Below are 15,723 nucleotides of genomic sequence, written 5' to 3' on the forward strand. Positions count from 1 at the left end.
CGTGCTCGATATCATCCTGATGGAACAATGACTTCATAAGTAATATAGTACAAAAGAGCAGATTCGGTGCTTAAATTTATAGATTATTATAAAGAATATGAATAGACTGTGGAAAAGGTTATTACCATGGAAAATGAAGGAAGCAAAACATAAAGGCTAAAATAACTACAAGTAATAGTTAAGTAGTTTTACACACCTGATAATGTGCCATAACTATGGGAAGATAGAATAATTCTTTACGTTCATACGGTTTATTGTGATAAATGACAGTAGTAATTATTTAATGGGAGGTTTTTTTGTTTTGTTTTACTCAAGGACAAAATAGTCATTCAACTTTTTAAGGGTATTATCGTAATCCAACTTTCAACTATGGGGCTTCCCATATACATAAAGGTATCAATCTTATTACTACAAGATAGCCATCAAATTTGAATCAGTATGTGAGAAAAAGCTTTACTGAACTATAATCGTTCAACAAATAAGTAATTGGAATACGCTGGTGGTTCATCAATTACAACTTGTATTTAATATAATTCATATCGTAAGATATATGTGTATGTGATACACGTGCAATCACGTATCCGAACACTAGTAATATATATATCCTAACAGGTTACTCCAAACATTGAGCCAAAACAAATGTTCCAGGTTACTAATGTTGGAAATCTTACGGAAAATACTTGATCACGAATCTTGTCGGAAAATACTTGATCACGAACTTTGCAGGAAATTCCTGAAAGCTTGAGGCATGTCAATTAAGACACTGTCCTTAAGGATATTTCACCCGGTATAGGTGTATCCTCCAGGATTCAACAAGCTCTTCTAGTACAAAACTAGGAGCCAGAATCTAACAAAGATTTCACAAAGTAGAAAACCCAGCACAATATAATATAGAAGGAAGACTATATTTTTGTATCTCCGTCGCCGTAAGAAAAAGACTACTAGTATATGTAGTAGCAGAACTCAAATGATTTCAACCAAATAATGTCCAAATATAATTCCCAAATAACGCTCACTTAGTGATAATAGCTATTAATAGATTAAATTGATAAATTAGTAAATACTCATTTAATAAAAATCAGCAAAAACGCACAATGGTTGAAAGTAGCTAACGGCTCCATTTGCTTAGCAAAATAATGATTTTTCCAAACAATAATGTAGTATATTAAAAACCAATTAATAAAATATTAATAGTATGCATGTAGATATAATTTTGACCGTTTCTTTTTGAGATACTAAACTCATTTTTCACAACAACGAATACTAACAAGTATACTTCCAGTAAAGTTGTTTTCAGGGAAATCAAGCTGTAGATTTTTGAAAACCAGCAACCTTGTTATAAGAAACTGATGTCAGTTCAACGAAGGATAGATTTTATTCTAGTATAATGGAGAACGGAACTCCCCATATGAGCTTTTTATGGAGTATCCAAGCTGTTTCAAGTGGCCCACTACTAAAAAAAACAGGGAAAATAAAACAAAATTTTTGACCGCATGAGGTCGAAAAAGCCGATTTTTCGACCTCAAGGCCGGGTCGCTAATAGATAGGGTGAAATTTTTTTCGACCACACAAGGTCGAAAAAAAAAAATCTACCTACATTAAGAAAATACAGTTTTCGACATTGTGTGGTCGAAAACTGCATGTTTTATTTAAATATTATTAAAAAAATTCAACCGCACGAGGTCGAAAAAATAATTTTTATTTAAATATTAATTAATATTTTCGATCGCATGTGGTCGAAAAATATATTTTTATTTAAATATTATTTAAGTTTTTCGACCACATGTGGTCGAAATCCTGGCTGGCATTTTAAATTTCGACCACAAGAGGTCGAAATTCAATATGTTGCCCAGAATTTCGACTGCCTGTGGTCGAAATCTGGAAACATTGTTGCTAAATTTCGACTTCATGTGGTCGGAATTTTAATGTGGAGGTACATTTTAGACTTGGTGAGATCGAAATTTAGCAACATCTGGGCTGAATTTCGACCTCGTGTGGTCGAAAATATGAGAAGAAACTATCAGCATTTCATTGCTTTTACAGCAGCCTACCTGCCAATTCAACCAAATCAACATTGTTCTACAACACATCCAATTCATCAACAATGCAACATTACATATACTTTGGGTTCAAATATATCCTTCTTTAAAAAAAAAAAAAAAAAAAAAAAAGCTCTGGCTTCTCTCTACATTTCTCTCTCTAAAAAGTGACCGTTATCTTCAAAGCTTTTCCGGTACTGAGTGTCAACCTACCATGTTTCTCACCGTGGATCTACCGGTCCTCGGTGATAAACGTCCTCCGGCGATTGAACAGAACCACAATCCCAATTCCACCCCCTACCCTCTGATTCCCCCCCGCTGCCATCAAACTCAAAACATGTTCATAATTTCCAAACCCCTAATCCTCTCCCCACAACCCCCCCCCCCCCCAAATACGGGAAAAAGTCAAAGACCAGCCAAAACCAAAAGAAGGAAATCGTTACCCCCAAACCTTCCTATGCCAATGCAGCTGGAAATCACAATACCAAAAGGAACAGAGTAAAGCTCGTGCCCAAAACTCATGGTCTGCTCAACGGAAAACCAGTGGTGTCCTTCTCCAAAGAGGAAAACCAGCTACTGAAAAAAAAAAAAAAAAAAAAACAACTACTGGCTCAAACCTGCAAATCGGCCATAGTGGCTAAGTTTAATCACATACGGCCCTCGATAGATACAATTAGAAAAGAAATCTCCAAATTTATCCCTAGCAAAGGGGCTACCAAAATTGGGGCCTTCGATATGCACAATGTTTTTCTAGATTTTGATTTCTTAGAAGACCATCTCAATGTTTTATCTAGGAATTTTATTCCCCTTGGAGGTTTGAATATTATGAGAATTGAAAAATGGTCGACAAAATTCAAACCTATCTCTGGGAATTCCATGGCTGCTGTTTGGATCAACCTGCCAGAACTACCTTGGCATTTCTATGAGTGGGATGCTATATGCAGAATTGTAGAACCCATAGGAATCCCCTTACTCCTAGACAAAGCCACTCTATTTAAATCTAGACCGACTACTGCCAAGGTTAAAATAGAGATCGATCTAACTAAGCCTTTGGTAGAAGAGGTGCTACTAGATATTACGAATGAAGAAGGGATCAAAGAGTTGATAGCTCAAAAGATAGAATATGAATTCATCCCTTTATATTGTTTCCATTGCAATATACAGGGGCATGCTGATGAAAAGTGCCACTTCCTACACCCGGATCTTAAGGAAAATTCTGGGGGAAAAATTATTGAAAACAAAACCCCTATCCTATCCTACAAGGCGGAACACCCTCTAATTCAGTCAGGAGAAAGAGATGAACCTATACCCAAAGTAGATAACATGATTACTAGCAATGGGAATGGGGAAGATGATTGGCAAACTGTAATAAGGAAAAGGGGAAAGAACTATCACAAAAATCCCATGGGTCTAGAGGAAAAGGGAAATATGGAAAACAATGCCGACTCCATGACCAAAAGGGACAACCAGATCCCTATTGTTAGTAACTGTCAGGAAGAAACAGTGACAGTCCAAACTGAGAATGGTGTTACAGGAATGGAAATAACTGCCCCTAACAACACTTGCAAGGGGCAGGAGAAAGCACAGCAGTTACAACAAAACTACCCAAACCTGAGGTCTCATGCAAAGAGAGGTAAGAAGGAGGCAAAGAGAAAGGAAAAGATCACTAAACCCCTACATGAAATTATGAGTAACAGCATGAAAAGGATTGAATGTAATGAGACCAAATACCCAGATACTCAAATGGAAGTTCAAAGCATGAATATCGAGCTGGTAGAAGTGAAGGATACTGGTAAAAATGTTACTTCTAGAGGGAAAAAATTCAGCAAAAAACTGCTATTCCTTCAGATGTTGTGTTATGTACAGAGGAAATCTCTCTAGAGGAAAAAAAAAAAAAAAAGGCTATAAATACTCCCAGATTGCCCTTTTTTTGCCTCATCCCCAACCTTGCTGAGGAAATAGCTGGGAGGAGAGCCAAGGAAAAAGAGATGACAAAGGAGACCCATGATCCCTATCCTGAGAAGGTTGCTGGACAAGTGAGCCAGGAAAATCACAATCCCAGAGAAGAACTAGATGACACTTCTTACAAAGATTGTGAAGAAGATTTATATATGGTGAATGCTGAGGATGAACAGGCCCTTTCCACCTCTGATGATGAACTAATCAGAGGGGATAGACCTACACTAACTTGTGTTATACCCGGATCTTACAACAAAGTTCAATAAAATGTGTCCTTCTTTAATAACCTCTCCCCATGGAGGTTGGAGAATGCACAGCAGCCCATGGACAAACAGTTCAGTTCTAAGGAACTGTGCCTCAAAAAATAGACATCAACCCCCCAAAGTGATCTATGATTAATACACTATCATGGAATATCAGGGGGATAGCCTCCCGAGGATCCATAGAGAGACTTCAAACTCTCAAAAAACAACACAAATTCCCTTATATATTCATTCAAGAACCCAAAAGTGAACTCAAGGAAAATTGAAAAATTCAAAAGAAAGCTAGGCTATTCTTATTGTTTCTCTAACTGTTCCAACAAGATTTGGGTACTTTGGTCTACAGGGTATCAACTTGACATCATAGAGGATAAAGAGAAACATGTCTTAGTACACATCATTCATCAACATGAACCTGTTGACATACACATTTCTGTGATATATGCCAAATGTGAGGAACCCCTAAGACTCAATCTGTGGGAAGAATTAAGAACCATAGCCAACAACATGAGTGGAACTTGGGGAGTAGTTGGGGACTTTAATGTCATCACTTGTCCTGAGGAAAAGATAGGGGGCCTGCCTTACAGGTTTGAGGAAAGTATGGAATTTATTTCTTGTCTTGAAGATTGTGGCTTACAAGATGGAGGGTACTCAGGAGCCAGTTTCACCTGGAGTGACAATAGAGAGCCCCCTAATACCATTTGGAAATGGTTGGACAGACTCATTTACAATAGCATTTGGTTTGATAAGTTCAGTGAGACAACTGTAACTCATCTCCCAAGGACTTGCTCTGATCATGCACCCCTCCTAATCCAATGCAAGCCTGAATCTACCAACCCTACTAAATACTTCAGATTTCTCAATATTTGGGCTGATCATGTGGACTTTCTTAATGTTGTTCAAGAAGCCTGGGAGTTACAACTTGAAGGAAGTCATCTGGTAATTCTTCATCAAAAGCTTAAAAATGTTTGCAAAAGAAGTCATCTGGTAATTCTTCATCACTAGCTTGACTGAATTGCCTTCTCTAAAAGAAGTCAGACACTGTTTTTGACATTGATCCTGATAGTGCTCTTGGTCGTGATGGTCTTAGTGGGAGGTTTTATCAAGCTGCTTGGCCAGTCATAGCTTGGGATCTTCATGCTGCAATCATCTCGTTCTTTCAAGGTGCCGTCCTTCCTCAATTCTTTACTCATACTTGTATTTTTATGCTACCAAAAGTTAACTCCCCTCAGGATTTCACTGATATTAGACCTATTAGCCTATGCAATACCTCTAGTAAGGTCATTTCTAAAATTATCAATGCCAGGCTCTCTAAAATTCTCCCTAAAGTTATAAGTCCAAACCAAAATGGCTTTGTAAAAGGTAGAGCCATTTCAGATAACATTCTCCTAGCTCAGGAAATTATTAATGATATTTCTAAGCCTAATGTGGGCGGAAATGTTGTTATTAAATTAGATATGTCCAAAGCCTATGATAGAGTTTCATGGCCTTTTCTTTGTTTTATGCTGAGAAAGCTGGGATTTGCAGAATCTTGGATTGAATTAATCTATAGGTATATCTCTTGTATTTGGTACTCTATTTTAGTTAATGGGAGTAGGCATGGCTTTTTCAAATCTGGTCGGGGGCTTAGGCAGGGTGATCCTCTATCACCTAGCCTTTTTGTTTTATCTGCTGAACTCCCGTCTAAACTACTTAATGCCTTGTATAGAGTCCCTGCTTATCATAGTTTTTCCATGAATAACCCTGGTCCATAGATTAACCACCTGTCCTTTGCAGATGACACTATTATTTTTAGTAGTGGCAGGAAATCAAGTTTACAGATCATTCTGAGAACACTAGCAGACTATGAAAGCGTTTCAGGGCAAGTGATCAACAAGAGTAAATGCTCATATTCCATGGCCAACAATACTACTCTAAGCATCATCAGAAAAGTGGGCAAGATCCTTCACATGAGACATGAATACCTGCCTCTTAAATATCTTGGATGTCCTATCTATACTGGTAGGAAAACACTTGACATTTTTCATGACATGATCAGCAAAGTCATTAACAGAATCAAAGGATGGCACCTGAAACTACTATCCTCAGGTGGAAGAGCTACTCTTATTAGGCATGTCCTCATGGCCCTAAACACTCACACTCTTGCAGCAGTTCATCCCCCTAAAGGCACCTTTGAGTTGATTGAAACTTACCTAGCTAGATTTTTTTGGTCTGGTAATGAAGAAGGTGGGAGATACCATTGGATATCTTGGGAGAACCTAAGCTTTCCATACAAAGAAGGAGGTGCTAATTTTAGAAAACTAGAAGATATCTACAAAGCTTTCACTGCCAAACAATGGTGGAACTTTAGATTAAATAATTCTCTGTGGGCCAACTTCTTGCATGCTAAATATTGCATAAAGGACCACCCCAATGTGACCCAATGGAAAACTGGACAATCACATAGTTGGAAAGCTATGTTGCAGATTAGAGAAGAAGTTGATCATCACATATGGTGGAAAATTGGAAAAGGAGAGAAAAATTTTTGGTTTGACAATTGGACCAATCAAGGGTCTTTGTATGAGCTTATGGAGGATCAAAACGTTACTCAAAATATTTCCATTAAGGAAATCTTCAAAGATGAGCAATGGGACGGGACAACACTTGAATCACAACCAAGTGAACTTATCAAGGACCTTATCAACAATTACAACTTGAAGCTGGACAGTAATACAAGAGATATCCCAGTCTGGACAGCATCCCAGTCTGGTTCTTTCTCAATATCTTCACTTTTGGAACATTATTAGAAAGAAGAAACCTATCGCACATATGGACTCAAAGATTTGGCATAAAGAAGTTCCTTTTAAGATGTCATGTATAGCTTGGAGAGCAATTCATGACAGAATCCCTTCTGAGGTAAAAGTATCTAAAAAATTTAAAATTAACACTGTTTCTAAGTGCTGCTGTTGTGTTGGTGCAGGTATGAATCCAGGTGGGAGAATGTGGAACACTTATTCTACTCTGGACATTTTGCTCAACTGCTATGGGGCTATTTTGCTGGAAAAATGGGAATCAACACCAAGAATACTAATCTCAGAGAATTACTTACCAGATGTTGGAACTCCCATCCTAAAAATCCTGTCACTTCGTATGTCATAAGCATCCTCCCCCCCATTATCATATGGGAACTTTGGAGGTCAAGGTGCAACTCTAAGTACGAAGAAGAGAGTCCATCTCTTATCATATCCATATACAATGTTTCTTTCAGTATCACCCAACTATCCAAAAGTAAATTCAAGAGCTTGAACATCCCAGAGAGCTGGAACAACCTGATCAAACTGATGGACCTCAACCTTAATGCTAATACTGTTCAAGCTACGAAGTGGATCCCATTTTGTTTGTCAAGATGAACTCTGATGGTTCCTGCAGTGGTACATCGAGTGGGGGAAGAGGAGTTGTTAGAAACTCATGGGGAAAATGCATCATGGCCTTCATGTTACCTCTAGGTGAGGGAACCAGTAACACTGCAGAGGCTAAAGCTCTCCTCTTTGGAATAAAATGGTGTTTAGAGAATGGACACAATTTGGTGATTGCAGAAACTGATTCACTTCTTATCAAGAACTATATCTTGGAAGACTGGAAGATACCTTGGAACATCAAGGAAGTCATAGATGATATCAAAAGGTTGGTCCATACCAATAATATCATCGTAAGGCACTGCTATAGAGAAGCAAATAAAACTGCGAATAAGCTTGCTTCTCTAAGCCATGCCTCAGATAGAACCAGAGTCATCACAAGCTCCAGCAATATACCTTTTCAAGTTAAAGGGCTCCTCAATATGGATAGGTGGGAGTTTCCCTCATTTAGAGTTAGAAGAAAGAAGCCCGGGATGATTTATTTTAATCCTCCTTGAAGAGCTGTTTTGGTTTCGTATTTGCCACTATAGTGCAAATCCTTTTGCCCAACCTCTGTAAAATAGTTCTAAAGAAGGCTTGGTATAGTCCTCCTTCTACTTATGTAAATTTTTGGAAGTGGCAATGAAATATGGAAATGTTAAAAAAAAAAAAAAAATGCAACATTACAACGCATTCTACTATCAAATTCAAAGTAGTTCAAATATCCTTAAAACTATATTCAAACACTTAAACATCATAAAGTTAAACAACCATAAACTACATTCTACAATCAAATTCACCTTCAAAGTACATCTAATTCGAATTAAAACTACATTAAAATACTTAAATATCATATACATATCCAAGAAAATATAGCAATATTAGAATCTAAAAGTATATGAATCAAGAAAGTCCACGTTGGGTGTTAGAGACATGATCTGAATCCTCCTCACTATCCTCATCCACAAGACCATGAACTACGTTGGCTTGTGACCTACGTTGTCTACCATGGGAAGGTCGGGGGGTGTGGGTGGGTTGTGACCTACGAGCATCCCTGGGACACGGGGGAATCGAAAACGCCCCCGAATTGAGTAAGTTGTCTATTTGGGCCTGCATACCCAACATCCTTGCCTCCGTGGCACTAAGTGTGCTTGTTAGTTGACTAACTTTCTGCTTCATTTCTTAGTACTCCTTAGGATCCACTGCCCCCTCAGAAGTAGCACCTACGCCCTGAAGGAACGACGGGAATTGACGACAGGCTTGATTAGGCATCCCATAAACTGTCCCATACTTTGTCGGGGGAGCAACCTTCTCCATCCACTGCTGATCAATTATCTCGTTGGTCATTGATGTCCCGGCTGGCTGACTGGCACAATATTCCCCAAAGTGTTGTTGAAACTCGGTCTGAAGTTGAAGGATACAATGTTAGTAGGTAAATTTAGTTAAAACAAAACTAGTTATTATTGTTAGTTAGTGACTTACATAGGTTTGTTGAGCCCTTGGCTCAATCCATTGGTCTGTACCATCGGCGTTCTTCACTTTCCTCGTGTGAGTAATCTTGAAGACTTCATCTTGAGGTACTTCCTGACCCCTCTGGAGCGTATGCAAACAAATCAAGATTAACAACTAATTTCATATCCAAATGAGCCACAAGTAAAAATGAAATATCTGAAAGGTTGTGTAACTATTTAATTGGAGGACTGACATTGACAAATCAATCTATTTATTGTAGTATAATGGAGAAGGGAACTTCCCATATAAGCTTTTTATGGAGTATCCAAGCTGTTTCAAGTGATCAAACAAGCTACTGAATCTGGTACTTGTCCTTCTAAATTGTTGTGAGGCCGCAATCTACTAGAGCACTCGCGAATCAAGATACTAGCGTAAGGCCGTTAACGCGCTACCCCATTTATGAACTCGATAAAAATCTCGTATAATGTGTATGTTGAATTGAAGAACAGGCTACAAGGTCCTAGTTCAAGATTTAAGTTCACTATGGTCCTTCTGGTTGAATTTCATCATATTAAGTGAGGTTCAAGTCCACAAGACACCTTTACTGACATCATTATAAAAGACTACTTTTGCGTTCTTTAAATTCTTGAATCATGTGGGGGATTGTTAGAATTTATTTTAGATGTGATTCAAAATTTAAACACACCTTTGAAAAGACACAATATGTTATAAAGAGGTGTTACCCATTCTTTAAAGGATACACCTATTCATTGTGAAAAGGTGTCATCCAATCTTAAGGGTTGCATCCTTTCTTTGAAAATGTGTGTTAGTTGTTTTCTACACCTTATAAATAATAGGCATGCTATAGATTTTCAGACTTAGGAAATATTTCAGAAGTAGAAAAATTCCTGCAACATAAAATTCTGCATTCGTGCCTCTTCCTTTACTAAAGCAGTTGAGAGATTTAAAAAGTTCTCTGGAACTTCTGTTTGAGTGCACATTAGAAGATTTCTGAGTGGTTCATTGTATCTTGGGAGTAGAACGTCACTTTGCTATTTGCACCGGGTAGCGACGGAAATCTACTCTGAAGACAGCGCCATCCATAGCGTGCCTTGAACCGGGTTTTCTAATTTCAACTCTATCTTATCTCTAATGTTATTACTATATTGTATTTGTCTGTTAGTTGTTCTTTTTAATGTGATCATCTCCAATATTTTTCCAACAATGTTGTCATGCAAAGTTTAAGCTGCAAATGCGCTGCTGTTATGGTGTGTTTAAGAAGAAGACAAGGCCTGAACTAGTCAATTTATAATTGATAATGACATATAGACTAGTATGGAAAAGTTAGCTATGAAGATGAGATTGATATACATGACTAAAAATCCAGGACATAACCTTGTCTTTCTGCACATAGTATTTCTTATGGTATATACTAATTTCCATAATGGCACAATTTTCAAGTCCTTACAGAACATTGTGAATAGCATTGCATTGAAAAGTAAAACCAAAGCAGTTGTTGTCTATATATGGCTGCAATCCTCTTATTTGTTCTCTATTACCGGAAATCTGTCTTTGATCTGTGCCAACTGACAGTAAACTTGCCTCATCATCGATCTATCTCTTGGAGATTCAGCTGGCCATGCAACTCCAATATCAAGTACAGCAACCAAGCATTCAATCTGATCTCTTTCCAAATTGACCCAATAAACTTCTCCGTCGGTTGTTTTCCCCATTATGTTTTCATTTAGAGCTGTTTTGTCTAGAATCTCCACAACTGCCTCCGGTAATGCTCCTTTCACAAAGTGGTGGAGACTAAAGCATTCTTGGAACAAAGTGTCTGTGGGTCTTTTCCAGTGAATATCTCCAATATTAGAATCCCAAAACTGTACATATCTCCTAATATGGAGATCTTACCACCTGTGCCATACTCTGCAATCGATAAAGTAAAGTAAACCAATAATATTACTGCACAACATATCATGTATATCGCCAGTTGCAGATTTATTTGAGTAGTTTTTTTTACACCTGGAGCTGCATACCCGATGGTTCCCTTTACTCCAAGTGAGCTAAACTGATCAAGATTAGCTTCAGTACTAAATCCAGGAATGAGTCTCACTAAACCGAAATCGCCAAGATCAGCTGTGAGATCTTCATCAAGAAGAACATTTGATGGCTTTATATCACAGTGACCTATAGGAGCTTGGCACTGATGATGAAGATAGTGAAGGGCGGAAGCAACGTCTATGAAAATATTTATTCTCTGAAGAATGGTCAAGCTACTCTTCTGTGTTTCTCCTTCTGGATGTAACCACTCCTCCAAGTTTCCATTTGGCATGAATTCATGTACCAAAAGCCGTAAACTCATTTCCCTTGAAATCTGCACTTGAGCAAGCTGTGATGACTTTGACAAAGTTCCGATGCCTAATGTTTCTCAATGCTTGGCATTCTGCCAGGAAGCTTTTAGAAGCTCCTTCCTCCTGGAGATTGAGTACCTTGACAGCGACAACCATTCCATCAGGGCCTAGAGTTCCCTTGTAAACAGTCCCAAAGCCGCCAGATCCAATTAAATTTTCAGAAGAAAATCCACCGGCTGCATTAAGGAGCTGCTGATAAGAAATTTTAGTGAAGTTCCCAAATGTAGATCTATCAACTATTTGATCTTTTGAACTTCTCCTCCGATAAAGGAACACGATCATAACCAGCAGCAGGATTGAGAATGAAGCAACAAAGACAATGGTTAAAATGAACTTGAGGGCAAGTACATGCTTGTTTCGTGTTCTTTGGGGTTCGTAAACAACACATGGTGGTAAATTCAATTCCTGTATCCCACCACAAAGCTTGTGGTTCCCAACTACTACAACAACACTTAAATTGGAAAATGGTCCATCGACGGGAACATTACCCTCTAGATTGTTAAATGACAGGTTCAAGTAGATTGAGGAAGTAAGAGTTCCCAATGAATGAGGAATTGGCCCGGATAGGTTGTTAGAGGAAAGATCTAACAACTGTAGATTCTGCAAGCCTCCTAAATCAGGAAAGGTTCCTTAGAGGGAGTTTCTCGTGCATATGGATTTCCAGCAAAGCCAAGCACTTCCCTAAGGAGGGCTGTATTATACCAGAAAAGTTGTTATGAGAAAAATCAAGAGAATTTAGATGGCTCCAATTGCCTATATCTGTTGGGAGATGACCAGTAAAGGAGTTATAAGACGTTAACTGGTGTGAGAGATGAAAGAGTCGTGAGCTCCTCGGCTATGGTTCCACTCAGATTGTTTTTGTAAAGTTGCATATACTGCAGCTACATACAGTTTGCTAGAGTTGGAGGAATGCTTCCCTCTAGGTTGTTATAGGAAAGTTTAGTGGGGTTGCCTATAGAAGAAGGGATTACCCCCGTCAAAGAATTTGAATCCAAACCGAGATTTCCCAAGTTTGGTAGGGTGCCAACAGATTCTGGAATGCTGCCTGTTAGATGGTTGTAACCCAAGTAGAATAAATCCAAGCTCACTAAGTTTGAGATACCTTTAGGGATAGGTCCTCGAATCTGATTTCCCGTTATAATTAGCCTTGTCAAATGGCTTAGAAAGGTTCACTATGGAGTTGGGAAGAATACCTCCAAACTGATTTAGTCCAATATGTAGGAATTGAAGGTTGCTGCAATTGGTTAGATGATCTATGAAGTTGAGGTCATTAGGTGCACCATTTCCGTGAGAGTTACCAAAAACACTTAGCCACAACAGATTTCCTAGTTTACGAAAACTTATTGGTACAGTTCCAGTGAAATTATTTTGAGGAATATCAAGCTGCATAAGTTTTGTAGCATTAGCCAAAGAGGACGGAATGGAACCGGTGAAGTGATTCTGCGCTAAATGAAGTCTTTGAAGATTCGGGAATAAGTTGCCTATATCGGATCTAACAATACCATCAAAGTTGTTGTAAGAAATTGATATTAATTCAAGAAAGGACAAATTGTACAATGAAGCAGGAAACTCCCCTGATATTCTATTTACTGCTACTCCAATCTCTCTTAATTTGGTCAATCGAGCTACAGAATCTGGTACTTGTCCTAAGAAATTGTTATACGATAAGTGCAACTCTTGTAAAGATGTTAAATTTCCAATAGAAGCAGGAATTGTTCCTGTTAGATTGTTATTTCTGAAATAAAAAAGTTGCACTGGTTTTGTTAGTGATCCAACTTCAGAAGGAATCTCTCCTACAAGATAGTTGTGTTCTAAGACAAGGCTCTTGAAGTTGACACAACGCGTAAGGTTAACCGGAATTGCTTCTCCTAGTAAAAATGCAGATTAAACACTTTTGAATCCTAAATAACCTGCTAAGTTCTTGTGGAATTTGACCATGGAACGAATTTTCTGCAAGGTCAAGAGAATACAGGAACGAAAGGATTCCAAGATGAGCTGAGATTATACCTGCCAATCTCTGGCCTTTGAGATTCAAACTGATGACTCTGCCATGTCTAAGGCTACATTTTATTCCAGCCCACTGGCAGAAGTCGACAGATTCATTCCATGTGGCTACAACTCCTGATGGATCTTCAGTTATTTCGGAGTTGAAGCTAATTGAGGCAAGCTTATCAGTCTCATTACTAAGTAGTGCAGCTGCAGCATACAGAAAAGTAAAGGAAAGCGAGAGTTGGAGCACAAGAATGACAACATGGATAGTAAACAAAGCGCGAAAGCTAAAACTTGTTGATGGAAGTTCCATTATGGGAGAATGTTAAGGAATTTTGTTTATCGGTGTCTCATATGAGCAGCAGCCTAAGGTTTGTTACTTATAGGGGTTGTGAAGTTGCATTACTGCATGGTGATTACAAGAAAGATAAAATTTCTTGGTTGAAATCTATGACTATTTTATGTACGTGGTTTGAAGATGGATATGTATTGACCAAAGATGAGCGAGATATATTATACTTGTGATATCAGATGGAATAAAATTAAGCGTGATATCCTATATAATATCCTTAAGTTATTGTTTCAATGTGATTAACAAGTTTGAGTTGATGAACTCCCCCTTTAAAATATGCATCAATATTCTCTAGCTGATCTTAAACGTGAGCTGTAAGTCATCATAACCTTATTGTTCTTGGCACGGCAAAGTGTAGACTAACAATATAATATGTAAGCTCACTCTTTTCTGCATTTTTTAATTTGAATATTTCTAAGAATGAGAATGAGAAAGAGAAGTTCCATCAATCTCATTAGAAAATAATGATGCTACCACATATTGAAAAAGAAAGTAAGGGTGTGAACAGATGAAAATATTGACCTTTGCAGCAAGGGATAAATCAAGGTTAGTAGTTGTTAGTGTCTTTGAGGTCAAGTGTGACTGACCAAGTATGAGATGAGAAAAAGATTACAATGAATTTACATCCAAGAAAATGTGATAATTTAAGAGAATTTGCAACTTAATTATGGTTTGATGGATGAGAGAATGCAGTAAGAATACAACGCAACTTCCCGAAGTTAAGCAGCAGATGATGGCATTCTTTATCAGAAGCGGAGCCAGGATTTCAACTTTATGAGTTCTAGATTTTAGAATGACGACTTCAAGTGGTAATAACTGGGTTCTAATTTAATGTTCAGACATATTTAATGAATTTTTCTTACACAAATACACAAATTGAGCAAAAAGCTATTGGGTTCAGCCGGACCGTATCCGGACCTCTAGCTCTGACCCTGTTCTCTATCCTCGTTTTCTTCTTCTTTTTTTAAAGAATGTTAGGTTACAAAATAATATAAAAACATTAAAAATAAACTCGAGAAGATACTCGTAATAACTTTATTTATTTATTTGGCAATAAATTTTTTCTGTAATTGATTGAGAAAAATACAAATCCATCGATAAGCTAACTTCAGTTCCTAATTGTTTTATTATCGAGCTAACTTCAAGATTGAAGAAGTTTGTAATATATAAGAACTCCCCTCAAGGATCTGATGCTTATCTGACTATTAGTAAAAGAGTGATGTGTAGTTCCTTCCGCCCCAAATACGCAATTAGTATTTTTTTTCTTTTCTTTCTGAAGACAGTTTATTAGACCAAGTTTTAGGACTATATGATTAAGTTGTTCCTATTAAAATTAGAAAATTCAGGATTTAGAAGCTAGAAATAATCTATGTAAGTCATTGATCGGCTGGATTTGCGTACGCATAAAGAAATAAAAACATGTTACTCGTTTATCACTTTTGATTTATTTTTTATGGACCACTTTTTAAAAATATTCTTCTTCTTCTTGTGATTAATATATATTTTTCTATCCATTAACCCAGGTTTGAATTGATTTTGTTCCGTTTTACAAAACACAATAAATTCATGATGGTTGAAAAGCTTGAAAATAAATGGGTATTGTTGGAAAAGCTTGAAAACAATAACAAACCACCATTGTTGCAAAATGGGTTTGTGACCTTTGTTATTGTTTTGGCAAATTGATGGTTGAAATTTGTTTTGTTCTTGATGATATATGAAATTTATGTTTCAAATTTGAGCTTATCTGCGGTAGATTTGGATGTTGAATCGTGTGCTTGATCATTGATATTCGAGAAACAAGTTGTCGGTTCTAGGCAAAAATTTATTTACATGAACTTCATCCGAAAATGTCTTAAGTTTTGCCAAATAAATGCCTAATAGACC

The 15,723-nt window shown here is 37.5% G+C and overlaps 1 pseudogene; it reads right to left on the reverse strand.

Annotated features, from left to right (window-relative positions):
- Positions 1–10,280: 10,280 nt before the first annotated feature.
- LOC132062477 (putative receptor-like protein kinase At3g47110) lies at positions 10,281–13,800 on the reverse strand (annotated as a pseudogene).
- Positions 13,801–15,723: the final 1,923 nt, after the last annotated feature.

This window comes from Lycium ferocissimum, chromosome 1 (assembly GCF_029784015.1).
Source record: "Lycium ferocissimum isolate CSIRO_LF1 chromosome 1, AGI_CSIRO_Lferr_CH_V1, whole genome shotgun sequence".
Lineage (NCBI taxonomy): Eukaryota > Viridiplantae > Streptophyta > Magnoliopsida > Solanales > Solanaceae > Lycium > Lycium ferocissimum.